The sequence below is a fragment of the Marmota flaviventris genome, chromosome 8 (genome assembly GCF_047511675.1).
Source record: "Marmota flaviventris isolate mMarFla1 chromosome 8, mMarFla1.hap1, whole genome shotgun sequence".
Taxonomy (NCBI): domain Eukaryota; kingdom Metazoa; phylum Chordata; class Mammalia; order Rodentia; family Sciuridae; genus Marmota; species Marmota flaviventris.
Window position 1 is genome coordinate 34,591,208 of NC_092505.1, and position 15,318 is coordinate 34,606,525.

The following is a 15,318-nucleotide window of genomic DNA, read 5'->3' on the forward strand; positions in this document are numbered from 1 at the left end:
TCCATTCCAACCCTACATTTATGTAACTTTATCATTTTTTTCCTTTCACTTACAATTTTGAAATCGAACTAATTACTGTACAGTGGAATCTCCTTGTTTTAACCTGTAGTTTAGATCTTTTCATATGCTTGTTTACCATCTTCTTTGCTGAGGTATTTGTTAATGTCTTTTGTCCATTTTTGAAATGAATTGTTTGTTTTCTTATTGTTGAGTCTTAGAAGTTACTTTTCATATTTTAGATAATATTCTTATATCAAATGTGTTTTTGCAAGCATTTTGTTCAATTCTGTGAATATTCTCATTCTTTCCAGAGGAGAACTTAATTTCATAAAAAGAAGAATTTAATTTTAAAAAGTCCATCTTATCAATTATTTTGAGCAAAGTGTTTTCCATGTTGGATCTGAAAAGTCATTGTCAAACACAAGATTATCTATCTAGATTTCTCCTATGTTATCTTATAGAAGTTGATTTTTTTTGTGTGTGTGTTTCATAGTTAAGTCTGTGGTCCATTTTGAGTTATGATTGTTTGTTTTTTTTTCTGAAAGGTGTTAGGTCTATGTCTAGATTGAATTTTTGCATGTGGATGTCCACTTGTTCTACTACCGCTTGTTGAAAAATATTCTTTTAACTTGGTTGGATCGTCTTTGCTCCTTTATCAAAGTTCTATTAGCTATTATTTTGGTGCATTATGTTTCTATTCCTTTCATTATTTATTGTCTATTCTTTCTCAAATAGTACCATGCCTTGGTTACTGAAGCTTTAAGGTGAATAGTGAAGTCTGGTAGTGTCAGTCTTCTTCAATGATCTATGTTCACTTTCTCTTTTTTACATGTCCTTCCCTGTCCCAGTTTTATGCCTTGGAGAGCTCAGAGTAATTTTTTAAAAAATGAAACAGTATAGTATAAGCTGTCCAATAGAAATCTTTCAATGAGTGTCTTTTCTTTTAGGATAAAATGTGAAATTAACTCAATAATCTAATTTTGAGTTGCATTACCTGATTCCTGCCTTTATTTTCAGCTTTGTAGCCACTCACTTCACCCTTATTTTTATGTCACTCTGACTTCTTTCACTTTTTGGACTATGATAAGATCTTTCCTCTCTCTGGTTCTTTACATTTGCTCTTTTAAATCTCTAATATTTTTTTCTCCCCCCTCTGAGCCTGACCGTCTCCTAATCATCCATAACACAATGCTATAAAAGATTTTTCTACACTGTGGAAATATGTTTAAGTTTTTTGTTTTTGTTTTTACTCTTGCCCTGATCACTAAGATTGATGAAAGTGTTCACTAAGCTTCAAAGCATATATAAGGCAAAATATAGGTGAGAACTTAGAAGTATAATTTAATAAATTGATACAATATTTTTGAAAAAAGGAAAGAAATACTGAAAATTACAGACCTTATACCTTTAATTTCCACTAACCGTTTTTTCATAATTTGGTAACTGCACTGCCATTCTACTAATATCCTGGCATCCAAATGTCAATCTTTTCTTTAATAAAACCATTATAATGGGGGCTTGGGTTGTGGTAGAGTGCTTGCCTAGCATGCATGAGACACTGGGTTTGATCCCTGGCACCACGTAAAAGTAAACAAACAAAATAAAGGTATTGTGTCCATCTACAACTAAAAGAAAGTTAAAAAAAAAAAAAAACACAGCATATAGGTCATGACAAAACATAAGACAGTTTATTTGACCTTGTTCAAAGTACTCCACTGATTCCTATCTCACTCGGAATAAAATCCAAGGATCCCACTAAATGGCCTGCCTTACTTTTCTAATGTCAACTCCCTCTTTCTCTTTCCACTGCAGCAACCTTAGCTTCTTTTCCAGTCATCAAGCTTCAAGAATGCCACTTACAGGCTGCTTTCAGCCCAACTGTAATTGCTTTCCCCCTATCATACAATGTTTCAGGTATCTACAAGTTTTGTTCCTTCATCAATATCAACTCATTGTTCAAATGGTAATCTGATTTGTATTGCCTTTGCTTGCCACATGACCTGACCTTTTGAGATTCTGTATATGGGTTTTCAGGTGTATAGTTGCATGAATCAGTTGTAAGCTTTTAGTTTATAAGGATGACACAAGTCATAAATTTATCAATATTTGATAGTGTAAAGAATAAAGTATGTGTATTTCAGTTCATATTTTTTGTCTAAAAGAAGCTGGAAAAATAATAGAAAAAAACTAGCTGTTTAGCCAATTAGTGAATGTATTATTTTAATAAATTGGCCAAAAAATAGAGAAATACAGAAAAAAAAAACCTCTTAATTTAGTACACATTTTCCAATATTCTGTTTACATTGTAAAAATAATCAGTAGTAAAATTATGATTGTAAATTTTGTTAAATGTTTTCTATATGTTTTAATACTTTGGAGAAATGGCTGTGTTTTAGGATATGTTTTAAATCTCAATTATAGGCAATCACTCTTTAACTTATTAGAATCCCTTCAGTCATCCTAATGCTGTGATGTAGTATTGTTTTTAGAGCATTTAAAACAATGATTACAGGAAAAGATAACATAAATTAAGTTAGCCATTTTAGCCAAGTAGTCTTAAAGGTAATCTTTTTTACTTAGGGAGAAACACGCACATACATACACTCAATAAAGAATTATACATCTGTAGTGTTAGCTTTGTTAAGAAAAGAAAATTGATGATGCTAAAAGGTCTATTTTCTGAAATATTAAATTGTAATAAGCAATTTATTACAGTTATAACAGAAGTTATGTCTGTATCTATGCATGAAATTTCAAAATTAATTCTACTATAGCTTGTGTGTCTACTGCAATTGCTGGTCATTCATGTTGAGTATAACTGACAGAAGTTTATGGGCCTAATGTTTGAGTTTAGGGTAAAATTTAGTACTGACCAATATACAAGTTGTTAGTACAATTTAGATTTTTGCTTTGTATGTCCTTTGTACTTAGGGAAGGAAGAAAAATGAAGAATGTAAAGGTTTAGAAATAGAAATAGAAAAAGAATGAAGAGGAAAGGAAGTAAAAGAAGGATAGTGTGGTAATAATGAAATAAGAAAAAGGGAAGGAAAATCAAAAGATAAATGTTATATAATTGTATATATTTGTGAATGAATGAGTATTCAATCATATTATATAATAATATATTTTTTAATATCAGTAATAGAGAAAATAATAATAATAACATTTTAAAAAAAACAACTTTGAAACTACTCTCTAGCACCAGCCTTCTCTATTTTGGAAAGATCTAAATTATGTAGACAAGATATCATTTTGTTATTGCAGATAGATTTCTATTCCAGGTGGGTATTGTGTAATATGTTCTCATGTGTACATTTTTCTGTGCCTGTGTAAACAGGGAGAATAAGCATTATTTTATGAGAGATTTGACTTGAAACCAGAAGGATGGGTTTATAAGTCAGTATCTCAGTCCCAATATTTTTCCTTGTTATCTATCCTTCAGGATCTGTTCTCCATCTCTTCCCTAATAGTTGTGCTTGAAAGGAATGAATGCTACCTGGTCCAGATTATAAGAAACTGTTTGTTATTATGTTATAGTTGACTAAGACCTCTCAAGGTAGCCTTGGCTTTTGTACGTGGTCTCTTATTTTTATTAGTTTGTTTTGGTACCCAGGATTGAACTCAGGGCACTCAATCTCTGAGCCACATCCTTAGTCCTATTTTGGATTTTATTTAGAGTCAGAGTCTCACTGAGTTTCTCAGTGCTTCATTTTGCTGAGGCTGGCTTTGAACTTGTGATCCTCCTTCTTTAGCCTCCCAAACCATTTGGATTACATCCAGCCCTGCTGTGTGTGGTCCCTTAATAGACAGTTAACAGAAGTAGAAATACAACCACTCAACAAATATATGAAAAAAGAAATGTAAACTAAAATTACACTGAGATTCCACCTCACTCCAGTCAGAATGGCAATTATGGAGAATACAAGCAACGGTAAATGTTGGAGAGGAAGTGGGGAGAGAGGTACACTCATACACTGTCAGTTGGACTGCAAATTGATGCAACCACAATGGAAAGCAGTATGGAGATTCTTCAAAAAACTTGGAATGGAACTGTCATTTGACCCAGTTATCCCACTCCTCAGTTTATACCCAAGGGATACTACAGCACACTACAGTGACACAGCCACATCAATGTTTATAGCAGCTCAATTTACAACAACTAAATTATGGAACCAACCTAGGTGTCCTGAAATAAATGAATGGGTAAAAATGTTGTGGTTTTTGTACAAAATGGAATATTACTTCTAATTTTAGTTTTGAAATTTCATGCATAGATACAGACATAACTTCTGTTACACCTGTAATAAATTGTTTACACTGAAATAAAGCTAATATTTCAGAAAGAATGGAATTATTACTGGTAAAGGGATGAAGCTGGCGAATAAGTGGAGCTAAATGAAATAAGCCAGTTCCAAAGAACCAAAGGCCTAATGTTTTCTCTGATATGCATATGCTAAATCACAATGTGGGTGACAGTTTAGGAAGAATAGAGGTACTTGAGATTATACAAAAGGAAGTGAAGAGAGGGGAGGAGGTATGAGGTTAAGAAGGATAATAAAATGAATCAGAGGTATGACCCTATGTGCATATATGATTACATGACTGGTATAATTCTTCATCGTATACAACCCGAAGAATGAGAAGCTATACTCCATTTATGTATGATGTGTCAGAATGCATTCTACTGTCAGGTATAACTAATTAAAACAAATAAAAAAATAAAGTAACATAAGCAAGTTAAAAAAAATGTCAGTTTTATATATTTGTTCAGTTCACATTCTGTATATAGTCCACAACCTGCTCTAACTTAAACTGCCACTATGAGATCTAAATCTTCTTCATTAAGTAGTTTGGCCAATATGTATTTATGAACCTATAGAAACATAATCAAATAATTCCCTACCTTTATTTGTTAAGTGTACTTTATATACACCAATTAATTACCAGGGAATTATTTTCTGTTCTTTGGATTAAGGGACTTAATCTTAGGTAGCAATAACACAAACTAAGAAATTATATGGAGAATAATAGATTCCCTTTCCGCCTTACCTGTTTACACACAAAAAAATTAGGTTTGCACTTTTAAAATAGTCAAATTGATTCATGAAGCAAATGTATTTGGTAGTTATATGCTAGTTATTTTGGCAAATTGGCCGGGATGTGTCGCGACCCCTTGCCCGCAAGGAAGACACAACTCAGGAATCTTCTTTCAGCAGTTTATTCAGGCCCTTGATATTTCTTATTCTCCCTCTTGGATGCCCCTCCCAGCCTTAATAAAGCATCTCAAGCCCCAATGCAAAGCTGCCACGTGGAGCTTTCTCATAGGGTGATAAGGGATTATGTGCCAACTCTCCAAAAAAGGAGTTGTTTATCACAGGCCACAGTGGAAGCCGGCGCCATCTTCTAATGGCGGCCACGGTCTATAGGAATGGCTCACCACAGTTCCCCCTTCTGTTTTATAAAACAATGCAGGCGAAAGTAGAGGTCCTATCCCACTGTGCAGAAGTGGCTGCAATGTATGGTTCAGTCCTAAGGAGGCGCCTTCCCCAGACCTGATCCCATATCAGCCGACGCCTTTTTTCGTAGGGCGGGGCGTGGACGTCAAACCCGCATGCAATAGGACATGCTTTCCTTGAGGTCCGTTGAGGGATCACTCAAGTGCAGTGCCTTGCCTCGCATCCTGCATCGTGACGACGATGAGAAGTAGGGTAATACAGGTAGCCTGGTAATGATGACAAAATTTAAGTTGGTAACACAATCCCTAAGCCCCAGAGGAAGGTAAAGAGTCTGTAGCCGAGAAGAAAGACCAGTCCTGAAACCCATCTGCGTGCAATGGTAACAAGACCTGCAGAGTGCAAGGGCTATTCAGCACTGGGAGAGAGTAAGGAAGAGGACATGCCAATCCCAGTGCAATGTGAAACTAACTTGGGGTGCAATGACCATGCCCAGAAATCACTGTTTAAGATGTGCAAGCCAGATTTGTGGAGAAATGCCATTTTCTAAGGCCGCAAGAGCCTGTACAATCATAGCTTTCTCTTGCGCATGGCGAGCTTTAAGGCGACAGAGAAGCCACAAACAAAGTACAACACCGAAGCAACACATTGCACCAAAAATGCCTACCCCCACCCACTCTTTGAAGAAGGAAAAAGCAGAAGATATCCAATCGGTGAATCGACCCAAAGTCACGGGATCGACATGGGTACTGTTCAAAACAGCTATCTGGGTTAGTTGAGACTGGATCATGTCTTCCGCTGCCATGGACCAATTTCCGGCCAAATATTCGCCAATGATGCGGGAGGCATTCCTGGAATCATTAAATCTGACAGAGGTTATGCATAAATGTGCACGTTGGTCGACACAACCCAAATGTACTAGATCAGACAACTCCTCAACTTGAGCTTGAAGCAGATCTATCCTTTGATTAGCAGCCAAAATCCCAGATAAAATGTGTTGATTAATTTTACTTTGGGATTCAAGTACGGTGGATGTTTGTTGAATAACCTGATTAATAGTGGCAGCAGTTTGTACTTGGCTGGCCATGGCTACTCCAGCTGTAACTGCTGCAGCAGCAGATACCGCCACAGCTGTCACTATAGCTGCCGTAATTCCAAAATCTCTACGGGTTCTAATCAATTCAACAATAGGAAAGGATTCTGGATCTGCAGTAACCAGGATCGGGACAAAGGTTGGAATTTTCATAATCACTGCCATAGTCCAGGAGCCATTCCAACACTCAGACAAGTAACAAGTAACATTAGAACAATTAAGCATCCCCTGTAATGTAACATTAGCCAAAATAAACAGGAACGGAGATTGGAGACAGACTGCTGCGGAGGGTAATGTAGCATTAGATAATTGTGAATTATTTGCAAAAATTTTAAGCCTCCTACCTCGCTCCGAGTCTTGGGTAGTGCCAGAAACATTAAACAGCCAACTTTGGACTCCTAATATTTCCCTGGGGAAACACAAGCGCGGACTAGACTAGCCCAATCTGAAGGAGTCATGCAAAATCTAGTAAGTCCCTCCACCTGAGTGAGAGTGAAAGCGGCATCTATGCCATAAGTGCGGACAGATTCTGCCAAGGTTTTAACTATCTTAAAGTCTAAAGGCTCATGATATCTTCCCCTGTTATTGTCCTGAAATACAGGGTATGCAAGTCCCATATCTGTATTGACTGTCCTCCAAACTTGCGTATGAAAAGATCTCCCGGAACCTTGGCTCCCCCCCACATACGGGGGTGGGGCAACAGGCATCATATCTTCTTCTAAATTTTCAACCTCCTCCTCCTCAGAATTCTGTTGACCAATATTAGATCCCTCCCCCTTCTTACAGTAGGCATGCGCGCCTTGTGTCTCCTTTTTCTTCTTTTTTACTTTTATCTTGCGTAGTTGGTGCAACAATATATCAAGGTCCTCAGAACTCTCTGAGTCGCTTGTGTTCTCAGGCGTTTTGAATTCGGTCAAGTCTGGGTAGAGCCTTCTCCTATTTTTATCTTCAGGCTCTTTTGCCTTCTCACTACTGTTACTTTTGATACTCTCTGCCACTTCACTATGTGATCCTTCAGATTTTTCCTCATGTAGTTGCTCAAGAACAGCTTGACCCTCACTCACAGCTTCTTGGCATTTACTATCTGCTATACAACCTCTAACTAACTTCCAAAGTGGTATAACACCACCCTCTAAGGTGCCTTGCTCACGAGCGAAATCTAGATCTTTCCCTAATTTGTCCCAGCTGGGAACCGTAAGACTCCCTGAAAAAGCAAACCAAGGAGCCGCTATATCAGCTTCTCTTAAAAACATCTGCAAAGTACTCTGCTTTATCTTAAGTCCTTTTGAATGTAACAACCCATCTAGGGCCAACAAAATTGGGCTTGAAGAAGCAACACCCATAATGTTTTTAGAGCTATAAAGAAAGTGAAAGTACAAAAGTCCCCGCTCTCTTCCTTTTACAGGGGAGCGTCCCTGTCGTCACAACAACAAAAGAAGCACAAAAAACAAAAGCGAAATGACACAACAAAAGAAACACAGAAAACAAAAGCGAAAGTACGCAGTGCAGCTGCAATAAAATGTAATGCTCTCTCTTTCTTTACAGAGGAGCTGCCCCGCTTTGGTCGCGGGTCCCACTTACTAGGGACTAACCCCGCTTTGGTCGCGGATCCCACTCACCTGGGACTAACCCCGCTTTGGTCGCGGATCCCACTTACCTGGGACTAACCGGTGCACCACCCCTGACTGCTGAAAGTTCTGGTTCCCGGGTCTCAGCACCACTTGTCGCGACCCCTTGCCCGCAAGGAAGACACAACTCAGGAATCTTCTTTCAGCAGTTTATTCAGGCCCTTGATATTTCTTCTTCTCCCTCTTGGATGCCCCTCCCAGCCTTAATAAAGCATCTCAAGCCCCAATGCAAAGCTGCCACGTGGAGCTTTCTCATAGGGTGATAAGGGATTATGTGCCAACTCTCCAAAAAAGGAGTTGTTTATCACAGGCCACAGTGGAAGCCGGCGCCATCTTCTAATGGCGGCCACGGTCTATAGGAATGGCTCACCACAGGGATGAACAGAGAATACTAAAGTGGAGGGCGTAAGGCTAGAGAAGTCCATAGTTCAGAAGTGGGTCAGGTAAAAAGAAATGCTAGCAAGTTGGAAGGGCAAATTCAAGAGCTCTGATATTAAGAAGAAAAAACAAATATACAGAGTTTTCAGTGTATCAATGCATAATTAGCTGTGATCACAGGAAAAGAGATAAGCATGGTATGCTGAAATTGACATTTTTACACATAGTATAGAATTTATGTCTCACTGTATATAGTAAGTGCTTTCTCATTACAGATGAATAAATTGGAGTCAAGGATTTTCTCAAGTCTACTCTATAATCTTTAGCTTTTTGCTAGAATATCCAAATTTTGATGCCTAACCTCTTCTCTCTTCAATTATTTTTCACTTAGTCTACCATCTTCTCTTTCATGGTTTTCCTACTTCAGTAGTAGAAAAAAGGAATGCTAAGATAATTACATACTTGACATCATAAAACATCATTATTATTTCTCTAGCATAAAACCCTTTCTTATGATGCTGTAATTTTCTTCTTCATCCTTGATCCCATGCCCTGTCCTCAATCCAGATACCTATTTTACTGTTTTTGATGACTTTTTAAGTGCATACATATTTTTAAAAATTTAGTCTTATTTCTGTGTATTTGAATGTTTGCATAAATTTATTGAATGCATTATGTTGTAGAGTGTCCTAAGACCAACAACCAGAGCTTGATGTTATCTTTGACTTTCCCTTATCCCTTAACATGAATATTTGTTTTATCAATTCAACCCTGCATGGAAATGGAAATTATCTTCTTACTATTCTATGTGCTATGCTTTATTCTTTCTCTTCATTATTTCTAATCTAAGTTTTGGTAGGATCCCTATAAGTACTTCGATTATAGACTTCACTATTCCTCCCCAATCTTCTGACTGCCATGCGGGCCCATTCTGTACACAAATGACTTATTTAGGTTTGATTCTCTAAAGAAAATTCTCACTTGGTAATGGTCTTGCAAACAACTCAGTGAGGTAGTGCTCTAATTTAGAGAAGGGAATTGAGAGATTCTAGATGCAGCAAAAGTGCAACCAGGTCTTAGCAGGAATCCTTCTTTCAGCTGGATCCCTTGGGGTCTGCTAAAGCATGAGGTATTCCACAGGGTTTCTGCTTCCCTTGGACCAGCCTTGTATACCCCACAGCCTTTTGGCTATGGAATTTCTTAGATAGTCGGGATTATAAGGACATGCTAAGCAGGTCACCATGACTGAGGGCAGTTCTCTACTGTTTGGCAGCTGGGATCCAGGCGGATATAGCCACAGTGGAAGCTGTATTACAAAAAAATAGATTTAATATTTTTGAAAAAAGATAGTTATCAACTGGGCAGAATATCAACTGTATTCACTACACCATCCAGGTAAGTTTCTAAAACCCTTTCAATTCCCTAATTATACTTCATCAGTGGCTTCCTGCATGCTTCCACATTAGTTCCACATTAGTTATAATAGCTTGCTTTTGTTTCCCTTTAATTTCTTCATCCTTATATGGTATTCATAAGGATCTGCTTGTAATATTTTAAAGTGCCATCTTCTGAATGTATTTGTATACTTTTTAGATAGACTGCTCCATCTTTGAAGAATAGTCTTTGAAAAATTGAACATATAGTTACTAGTAAATTCTGGCTTTCTTAGTATAACAAAAGCTTAATTTCCTGCTAACTACCTAAACACATCCTCAATGCCCTAACTTTTGCCTTGATCATACCATTTCTATAAATTTCCTTTAACATTTCTAGTTCTCTTTGTCAGATTCTATTCAACATTCTGTCACCTGAATGAGCAATTTTTTTTTTTTTTTTTTTATCAACAGGGTCAGAGGCCCTTTATCTCTGTATCATGTATTTTAACACACAATAGTCATTTAATATATTTTCTTATATAAATTATGAACCTTACAGATTAAGAATTCTTCATACTTAAAAAAGTGTGAATGCATTGTTATGTTTTGAACTCCACTCCATCAGATTCTAAAGTTTTCCAGCCCCAGTTTAAGAAAAAGAAATTCCCTCAATTCTTGTACAATGGTATCTGAAATTTTATGACTGTTGATTTATTGATGAATTATTTTGTGAATACAATTTGACTGCATATTTAAAATCTAGAGTCTCTACATGTATGTTCATATATCCAAAGTTTCCTCCCAGATCACATGCAGTACAACTGTTATGATTTTTTTCCCCTAAATTCTGCATTGTATTCTTAATTAGGACTCTTTCAGCCTTGTGGTATTACTACCAGTTAAGACTGCTATTGTAGTCGTTTAGGGTTCTATGGCCCCACTCCTACTTATCCAGCTCTATTTCCTGCTTATTTTCAAAATTTTATTCTTTGGTATACTGAACAGATAACAGGGAAATAATCAATTCACTTTCATATAGTTGTGGTCATACTTTCTTTCTTTGGTCCTTTTCCCATGATGACTTTAGAATAATCCCTTCAACTTGTTAGTTTTCCTTTTCTTCATAAACTGTTCAAATATATTTTTATTTACAATTATATTGCTTTTATTTACCTCTGTATTTATTTCATGTACTTAATATGCATAAAATCCATAAATACAATATAAATATTCCTGATTTTGCACTCAAATAGTATCATATAGTATCCACCATAATGTCATGTTAGCAAACAGCTCTTAACATAAACAAACATATTCTTCATGTAGATGCTATTAAGATTAATAATTTTACTTTTGTGCTCTATGAGTTATCTTATTTTTCATTTGTGCTTTTTTTCATCAATTGATCATTTTATATATTGTAAGTTAGGCTGAGTTTAAATGGTCATATTATTATATTGGTGCTTGGAAATTAACTTCATTTTATGTCTGCAATTGCTGATTCTTTGAACAAAAATGTAGAGACTTCACCCATTGTAAGTGCAGTTCTGTGCTGTGTTGAACTTCATCTCATTCATTCTATAAATCTTCTTTGGCTCCTGCTTTTGATAAAAAAGAGAATGACTTCCAAGGTGAATTCTAGCAGATCAAGTCTTCTCCATTTTTCAGAAGGCATTGATTCTAAGTAACTTCTTAGGTTAATACTTTCAGACATGCCTCTGGCAGTAGCACCCTGAGGTTTTTCTTCTTAACAGTTTCATTTCCACTAGGTTTGCACTACAAGTACTGCTTAGAAAGACTTAGTATCAAAGTGCTGATAGAAGTTTGAATCTGGTTCAGAATAGGTCAGAAAGATGAACAAGTGGAGACTAACCTAGAGATGAGCCCAGCACTAATTAGTGGTAAGAGAAGATAGAAAATGTTTCCTCTTCTTTATTGAACATCTGTTTTAACCAATATACCGCATTATAGGAACTTGCTCCTTTAATTCCCATATTATCATCATGAAACTAGTATTTCCATTTCACAGATGCTGTGTAGCAAGATTAAGGAATTTATACATGAACCTTGAGCTCCCAAATGATAGAGTGATATCTCCCTGATCCTGTCTCCTTAAACAGACATTCAAGCTGAATTTTCTGTGATTAGTTCTCTTAACTCTTTCATTCATTTATTTGCCATTTGCCATATACTCTTATTTTGTCCACTAGATGCCAGGCACTCTTCTAAGAACTTTAAGTATGTTTTCACCACACACACACACACACACACACACACACCAAAAAAAAAAAAACCCTTATAAAAAGTGCATTATTATACTTTTTTAAGAGAAGACTACTCTGGGGCAAGAAATGTTTAATAAGTAGCCCAATGAGGCACAGCTTATCAATATTTTCTTTTAACTTGATATTAGCCAAATGACCAAGACTCAATAATACTTTATTTTCAATACAATGATAGATGTGACTACAATTTAATGTTAAGCTAAATAGTGTGCTATTGTTTTAAATCACTACTTCTTAAACAAAATGTAGTTCTGCTTTAAAATAAGTTTTTATTCAAAGGTATATATATATATATATATATATATATATATATATATATATATATATATATATATTTCTTTTGAGTTCTAGTAATCAATTACCTATACTTGGAAGATATTTAACTTTTAAAGTCTCGGTTGCTCTGTTATCACCACTATTTCCTTTTGGCAGCTACTAGACATTCAGTCTGAGAAATTTGGGATTAATAACAGCTTCCAGGAAATACACATTAGAGATCCAATATATTTCATTGATGACACATTCCTCAATATACTTCACTTCAATATACTTCAGCCAAGGCTGTCTGTGACTGGAAGAAAGAAATACTTTGTAGTGTCCCTAGAACGGCAGGCTGCTGACAAGGACCATTAACTAATTTAGATTTACGTGTCTGTGGAATTGCTGGCTAGAACTACTACAGCAGTGCCATGGGGTAATAAAGGTTTGCATCTCTCAGAGAGTCTCCACTTCTGCCTGTGTCTCATATTTCTTATCAATGGAACTTAATGCACTGGAAACTTTGTGTATATGTGTGTATGTTTATTGTTTATAGAAACACATGACATGCTTTGAATAAAATGTAAATGCAAATAAATGCAATCAGGCGAATATTTTATTATATGTACAGTGTTAAACAGATCAAGAAAAATGTGTTATTATTGGTTACATGGGTCCTCTATGATGTTATTTGGTGTGATGTTCTTCACATGAATTGCTCTGACAGTTTTTATATCTTGTCATTGCATGCTGATGGCAGTGTGCAAATAGGTTTGCCACATAGGAATTACCTGTCCCACAAGTTCGTTTTCAATAGCATTCTAAAAATCAACCATCCTTGTAGGAGTTAAGAAAGATTTATAGAATCATTGCAATGCAAATCCTTAGGAAGAAGAAAAAATAACCTGGAAGTATTGTGTAGAAGAGAATAATATAAGGAAGTTCACTATTTGTGTTGTCTTTCAACTTTTTATATTCAACTGTTATAAAATAAAAACAGGAAAAAAACCCAAATTTCCATAAAATCATATTTTATTTTCCCGTGTTAGACCAAACCTCCTGAAAAATCCTAGTAAGAAATACATATTTGAAATAATAAGTAACCTATATTTAAATGGTGGAAACACCAATGTATTAGTCAGTATGCAAAGTAGTAGGTTATATTTTAAATTGTGCATATTGAGTATCCAAAAAAGTCAACAAATTATCTAAACTCATTGTTTCACTTTCGACATTTGTTTGGCCATAGATAACTAAAAATGCTCTTTGAGAAAAAAAAAATCCAACATATCACAATATTTTGTTTTATAGACACACATAATGTATAGACACACATAAGAAGATATACACATATAGAATCAGCCCTCCATAAGCATAGGTTGTGCATCCATAGATTCAACCAACTATAGCTAGAAAAATTAGAAAAAAAATAATCTGTACTGGACATATACATACTTCTTTCTTGTCAATATTCCCTAAAATACAGTAAAACAACAACCTATTTGAATAGCATTTACATTGTGTTAGTTAGGTATTATGAATAGTGCAGAGATGACTTAAAGTGAATAAGAGACTATGCACTATTTATATCTAGACACTACACCATTTTCCACAAGACATGTGGACATCTATGGATTTTGCTATCCATAGGAAGTGTCCTAGAAAAATATCCCCAGTTCTCAGGGGGGGAAATGTGTGTGTGTGTGTGTGTGTGTGTGTGTGTGTGTGTTATGGAGGCCAGTTGTATACTATTTCAAAAACAACAAACACTTTCATTAACTAAATGATTTTAAGTGTCCTTAAAGAAGAAAAATTGAAAAATCGCACTTCATTTTCTTTTTTTGAGAAAATTGGACTGATTATATATTTTCTAGGCACTTGTGGCATTGTATTATATATTTCATTATTCATTATAATGAGAAGACAGTACTTATGATTATATTCCTATACTTGTAAAGGATTGCCACTACAATTTATTGCAGACTATGATTTCTTGCATATTATAAAGGCTTATAAATTGTTTGTTAAATAAATTAACTCAATGCTTTGGGCAATATTCTCCTGTTACTTATCTCTCAAAATATAGGTAACTGCTCTACTTTTTGTATCTTCCTCTCATCTCCTCTTAGTTTCAAATAAGAAGTATTATAGTCTCTTTCATTTCTCAAATTCTTTACTTCATGGTACTCTGCTATGTTACCACTTTCCATTTCTAAATCTTTCAGAGTACTAAAAATGTTGAAGATGCGTTTAAAAATTTCCCCAAATTTCGTGTTTTCTACAGAAAAACTTCTAAATTCTAAAGTAGGTAGTCTAATGGCAATATCAATCTCATCATAATTTACTTTCTTCAGCCTCTGTCATTGTCGCAATGTCTCCCTTGTCAATCTTCTTCAGTCACTTGCTTCCACTTTTTAGTGAGCCTATAAATCTTAATGCAGTAAATTTACTTATTATTTATTATTATACCCAAACGTATATTAAGCCATAATAATGCAAATATAAATAAGACATAGTTTCTACTTACTTGTATATCTGCTTGAATCATGCTCTATCACATTTCTGTTCTGCTTCTTTCACACTAGAGAAACAACGCAAGTTTTGTCCCAACCTGATTTTTCTGGGAATCCATTTCCAAAAGCTAATTCAAGCACTCATTTTTTTGTCTCTGTATTCCCATAATAATTTATCCATTTTACTGGAACACCTCTGATAATTATGAGATGCAGTTGGTTGCAAACTTCCTTTCTCCTCTCATTTTGATGTCCTTAAAATTAGGGATTATATTTTACTCATGTTTCTATCATTAGCAGAAAATATTGTTGTTCACATTATAATACATATCCA